The following is a 6798-nucleotide window of genomic DNA, read 5'->3' on the forward strand; positions in this document are numbered from 1 at the left end:
AAAAAAAAACAGTATACCGGTATCACAGTGTACAAATGTCAGGTTGTACAACAAATACAAAACTCTACGGGTGCACCTCGTAAACACACTAAATATATCTACAAGTATGTAAGATCAGTTTGGTAATTCTTACCCATACATGAAATTTGTAACTCACAAAAATCACAATGTAAATCAATTAAGTTTCACAGTCAATAAAGACCCAATCCAATGAAATCTCAGTTTCTTCCACAGTCAAATGTTGTCAAATCAAATAGTTCCTTTCTTTAGTCTCTTTAAATTAAAAAAAAAATCAGTTCGTTTTCTTTTCCAACAGTCAGTGGGGAAAAAACAGTTAAACGTTAAATCCGCTCCACGTAGTTGGGCATTAAAAAAAAATTGGTCCCTTATACAGTCCAGGAAGAGAATTTCCCCGTACTTTCAACTATGAAGATGGAAAAAATAAAATAACAATAACAAGTAAGCTGAGATCCCACCTCGTATGGCAGAAAACCGCAGTTTCACGATGAGAAGCTTATTCAGTCTACCGAGTGTCCAGATCCGTGGGGGGCTCGCCATCAACTGATTTCTAGAACTTTCCGTTCCACCGCAACAAAAAACTGACCTGTATTTTAGGCCAAACAATAACAGGAATATTTTCATGTTTAATTTGCAAAGAGATGTAACAATTAAGACACAGCTGTCTGCTGAATTTTCTTCTCAAAGCAATTAACTCAAATCAAACTCAAAGAACATTCTCACAAAACAATCAATATAGATCAAATTAAACTCAAATATAACGTTGACAGAATATAAATTAGGACAAAACCCATATTAAACCATAAATACATTAGTATAAACTCAAGATTCTACATAAAACATACAAAGAGATTTTATCCCATAACCGCATAGAAACTTGTTTACTGATCGTTATCAGATTAGCGTTCGACAAACTTCGATAAAATCATACCAAAAGCATTAAACAAAAGTGGAGCTGCTTTCTCTGGAGGAGCTCTGTGGACCACACAACAAGGACAAGTCTTAATCTTCTGCTCCACGTCCCGTGCCATTTTTGGCCAGTAAAATCTGGACCTTACCAAGTCAAGGGTACGATCTATCCCCATGTGGCCCATCTCGTCGTGAAGACTTCTCAGAACAGCTGCTCTGAACTCTTTAGGTAACACTAACTGGTAAGTTAGAACCTCTCCATCCTGTCTCTTCCGATACAGTACCCCATCTAGAAGTACAAAACGAGTCCACTCTCTTATCATAAGAGAAAGCTCAGGAAGTTCACTTATCACGGTGGGAGAAGGTTTCTCTCCCGAGTTCAAGTGAGAAATAATTTGAGAGATAGTTGAGTCAGCACTCTGCTTTTCAATTAGATCCTGAACTGACAGGCGAGGTATGAGTGAAATTCCAAGTTCTTCTTCCTCATAGCTGCTTGGCACGGCACTCGAACTCATAGCACGAGACTGGACTAGCACTGCTTGATTACTTGCACCTTCCTCAACATCTTCAGGCATTGAACAAATCATATGCTTATCACAGATGGCTTCAACCTCATCCTGTGAAAGACCTGTTGTTCCTGGATTTTCAAGATGTAAGGTCAAGAACTTATCAATCCTTTCTTGTTCCTTTCTTGAGACAACATCTGTGGTCACATCACGAGGACGCCTAGATAAGCCATCAGCATCAAGATTAAGTTTTCCTGCCCGATACTTCAAGGAAAAGGAGTAAGTAGAAAGCGTAGTGATTGCATCCGTGTGCAAAACATACGGGAGTTTAGGATTTGCAAAACCTAAAATAGGAGCAGAGGTAAGTTTGTCAAGGATTTCACCAAAAGTTTGCTGACAAGTAGCTGTCCAACGCTGTTTGAATGGCTCTCTTGGGTTTAAGTATTGACCTTTCATCTCTTGAGTCTTCCTCGATTTGCGAAGCGGAGGGTAGCCAGAGGTGAGATTGTTAAGGGGTTTTACTATTTTGGAAAAGTCTTTGATAAATCTCCTGTAATACCCCGCGAAACCAAGGAAGGACCTGAGTTCCTTTAAGTTTGTCGGACTTGGCCAGGTTTTTAGGGCCTGGATCTTATCAGGATCCGTCTCAACACCGTCTGCAGACACAATGTGCCCTAGATACCTCACCGATGTCTGGAAAAAATTAAAATTTTTCCGGTGACAACTTGAGACCGTAGTCTTTCAGTCGTTGAAGAACTCGCAAGAGCCTATCCTCGTGCTCTTCTAATGTTGCTGAAAAGACTATGAGATCATCTATAAAGACTAGAACTTCTTTCAGATTGATGTCCCCCATGCAACGTTCCATCAGACGCTGGAACGTGCTGGGGGCATTTGTGACCCCCTGGGGCATCCGACTAAATTCCCAGAACCCCAGGGGACAAACAAAAGCAGTCTTTGGCTTATCAGTCTCCTCTACCTCAATCTGATAATACCCGGACTTGAGGTCTAAGACTGAGAACCACCTAGACCCAGTCAAGGCAGAGAACGTCTCTTCCAAATTAGGTAGAGCATAAGCATCTTTAATAGTTTGGAGGTTCAGCTTTCGATAATCAATACAGAGCCTTACCTCCCCATTCTTCTTCCTCACAATGACAATTGGGGAGGAAAATGGAGACTCTGACTCCCTAATTATCCCACCATCCAGCAGTTCCTGCAGATGTTTTCGAACAGCTTGAATATCTTTAGGGTGAATGGGTCTGGCTTTGTGTTTAAACGGTGTCTCATTGTGTAATTGGATATGGTGTTTGGTCTTGGTGGTGTGACCGAAGTCAAGATCATGGCATGCAAAGACTTTATGCATTGAATTAAGCTTCTTTGTCACTCTCTCCTTCCATTCAGGAGTCAACGGTGAATCATAAAAATTGAAATCAATTTTGGAGTCTTCTGGAGACTTTGTCTGGTTAACAGAAAATGATGTCAACACAGCATTCTGATCCTTGGGCATGACACTTTGAATAGAATTTAATTCAGCCAGCCGAATTCTTGGTGGAAGGACCACATCATGCTCTGTTTCATTCTTCAGCACAATGGGTCCTTTGGCAGGAAGAGAAATCAAACAACTTGACACCAATATCCCCCCAGGCAAGGATGATGCGTGTGGGGTTTCCACAATAACCCATCTGTCATTCACTGGGTTGGACATTCGGACTGACCCTTCAAGAACTACTGTCTTTCCAGCAGGAATAGTTTCAAGGACTCAACAGTTCAAGCTCACCCATCCCAGATTATCTTCCACACCCTTCCTGTGCACGAATTCGAGAACCTGCATAACTGCCCAGTAACCCTGGAGAATAGGCCGGTGATTCAGAGGCTTGGAAGATGTATACTCAGAATACAGGGAGTTCAGGGTGTTAGTGCCAATGAGCACTTGAGCATTAGGTCTGCTATCTGGGACAATTAATGCGAGGGTCTGCACATGTATATCTGATCCCACAAACTCCTTTGGAAAGGTTATTGACGTTTCAATATAACCCAAGTAAGGAATTTGACAGCCATTTGCACCTTCAATCTCAAGCAAGTGGTGCAAGGGTTGTATGGCTTGATTTGTAAAAACATCCTGATAAAATGTTAAAGGAAAGGTGGTCACCTGTGACCCAGTGTCAATAAGACAATTAATCTCTTTATTAGCAATCACCACTCTTGACAAACACCTTCAGTGTGCACTACTTCCATTTCTAAATTAGCTTAAATAACCCTATCAAGTTTATTCTGAACTATCTGTACGACAGGCTCCTGGCTGACTCGCCAAGTTTTTCTGTAACACCCGTTTGCACCAATAAGAATTTTGAGTTATTATTTGTGTTGTTGTTTTTCCTAATTTTTCGTAAGTGCAACTACGGATGTTATTTGGACCAGTTAGGTTCGACTATGGAGCCTGTAAATAATGTAAATAAAGGCTAGAGCAAATACAGTATTCAGTGTTTTCTTTTTATATGTAATTTGTGACTAATGGTGATCTTCAGTCACATTAATCTGTGTCAGCTCTACTCTATCCCCCTTTCACAAAATGGAGGATTCGACTCTCCCTCTGCAGGGGAGCACGTTATCGGGAGAGCAGACTTAAAGGGCCAGAACCACTTTTTTTTCCACATACATGTTGCAATTGAATACAAAGACTCAAATAAAAGCTTCAGCTTTCAAAGTAAATATCAAGACAGTTTTACCATCAGTTCAAGCCCGAAAGCGCAACAGAGTCGCGTGACAGACACAGTGATGATGCAGTACACAAGCCGCGGTTAAGACAGCTGACGTGCTATGATTTCTGACAGGCAGTTCACTCTCCTGTGATGTGACCCTGTTACTCTGCGCTGCGCAAAACTCCGCATTTGAACAGTCAATAGCAAATACTTAAACTAATAAGAAGCACCAGATTGTCATAGCAAAGTAAGAATTGACCCCCCTTTTTTTTTTTTTTAGAAATAGCCTGCACAGCCAGCCTTGTACTCTTCTAGGTTCAAAAAACTGTCGTCCATAAAATGCGTTGCACAAATTCGAACATCTGGGTTGTGCTGTTCTGTTGTAAATAAATCTTAACCAATGATTCCTAATTGCATCTATCTCCAGAAGGCCAAATAAAGTGCTTTTGCTTTCGCACTAAAACACACACCGTCTCCCTGACATGGCTGCATCAACACTAACTGCGGTTACTGAAACCACGCCTTCTTTCTTTGCGTGAACATTTGGGCGGCATTATGCTAATATTTCCACATAGTGACATAGACATGTGGGGGCGTGTTAGAATGAGCCGTTTTAGGTAGGCGTGGTTGACTCTTAACTTTTATAAAGAAATATCTCTTTGGATTTGAGACTTTAGTCTTTGCAACTTTACAGATCTTCTTTATGCACCAAGAGCTTGTAACACTCGTGTTAAAATTAGCCGTTTTAGGTAGGCGTGGTTGACTCTTAACTTTTATAAAGAATATCTCTTTGGATTCGAAACTTTAGTGTTTGCAACTTTACAGATCTTCTTTATGCACCAAGAGCTTGTAACACTTCAAAGAGAAAGGAAAACTTGAAATCGCATCATATGACCCCTTTAAGACAGGATAAGATGCACCTTATTTATTCTCTTGACCATATGGCACAAAATTTCATTTCAACACAGCCTGTTCTATTTTTAATTTTGTCATTTCATCTGAATATCAACATTGTGAGTTTTATTCGGTCAAAACATTTTTGAAGTTAATTAATCAAATTCTGTCTCAGGAAAATAGTGACCTATGACATTGTATTGTGTTTTTTTTTTTTTTTTGGTCCATTTATTAATGAGGGATTTGTGGAGTAAAAATTATAGTTTGTATTTTGAAATGAAAAGATAAAAAAAGACTATTGGGGTAAGTTTTTAAACTTGATATAGATATTATTTAATAATTTAGAGAATTAGATGAACATTTAAGACATAATTGAGTGAAATCATGCAATTTGAAGTCATGGTATGAAATTAAAATATGGGCAATTAAATATGTAAATATTCATATGCCTGTATTTAAATCAGAATAAACCTATTATTCTGCTTTGTCTGTCATCGGTTATTCAATTCTAAATTGTCAAAACAGTTTTGAACAGAATAGCTGGTTTAGTTTTATACATTAACAACACTATATAAACTATATATAAATATTAATAAGAAAGCAATTTATGCATTCTGTAGAAGTTTAGCCAGTGGGGCTTCTTACACCAGCAGTGGCCCCTTTGAATAATTTTACAATTTGTGCAATGACAATTTAGCAAATGTTTCTATTTATTCCTGTTAATAACACATTGATCATCATCCTGCACCTGCTAAACTTATATCTAAATGTTACAATTTAAAAGTAAAAGCACATTGTTCTTATGGGTGTCATCTTCCCCCATCTTCAGATGTTAGCAGTACAATCTTGGAAAATGTGTACCTTTACCGCTTGTCACTGAGGCAGTACCCTCCAAAGAAACACCTATATACTCTTAAAGGCTGCATATTAATATCAGTACATAATTGGCCATTATGTTCTTGTTTTAAACATAAAGCCCACAATATGTGTTGGATTTATACTTATGTTGTTGACTTTTGATGGAGAATTAAATATTACCGTTGGTGGTTGTAAAACTGTTTAAGGAATATGAAATTTTCTAATATTTATATGCTTATGCTGCCATCAAATGCAACAAAGTATGATTAAACTATAGTCTATCTTATGATGTACTAGTAGTCTAGACAGAACATTACTGTAAAAAAAATATGGTAGCAACATGTATACAGATTATACTTAAATTTGCAGTAAACACTGGTATTTAATTAACTGATATAATGTATCAACCAACCATTTTGTAGTTTTATAATATGCTGACAACAACCAGTGATGCGAAAAACGCTTGATGAATCAAAGCTCAACAAGCAGCTTTTCTACAAGCTGAGGAAGTAAATAATTAATATATAGAAGGTGCCGCAGTGTCAAAAAAAAAAAAACACAGGGATCATTTAAATATCTGTCACAGTGCTATTGTTCAAAAGTCTCTATTTGTCTGCTTCCTCTCCTGCTACACACCATGAGCAAACAGATCTGATGTTCTGTAGGCTATGCACTCTTTGATGTTCTTGTGTTTTCTCTTATGTAGGCCTACTCTTTTCAGCTAAACTCCTGTTAAAATGAAGATCAGACATTCAGTTACTGTGTATGATTTGTAAATGGTGTCATGAATAAGCTATTAAACTATTGGCATCACTGACATATTTGCTCGATAATAAACATAGATTAGGCTTTTCACTGTCACCATTGTAAATGCAGCGATGCAGGGTCAGGTTTTTTTTTTTTTTTACTTTAATTTC

At 38.2% G+C, this 6798-nt stretch overlaps 1 pseudogene; it reads right to left on the reverse strand.

Moving 5' to 3' along the window:
- Positions 1-2136: 2136 nt before the first annotated feature.
- Positions 2137-6798, reverse strand: part of LOC107717407 (uncharacterized) — a 25916-nt pseudogene continuing 21254 nt past the window's right edge.

The sequence above is a fragment of the Sinocyclocheilus rhinocerous genome, unplaced genomic scaffold (assembly GCF_001515625.1).
Source record: "Sinocyclocheilus rhinocerous isolate Xijiao unplaced genomic scaffold, SAMN03320098_v1.1 scaffold1622, whole genome shotgun sequence".
Taxonomy (NCBI): domain Eukaryota; kingdom Metazoa; phylum Chordata; class Actinopteri; order Cypriniformes; family Cyprinidae; genus Sinocyclocheilus; species Sinocyclocheilus rhinocerous.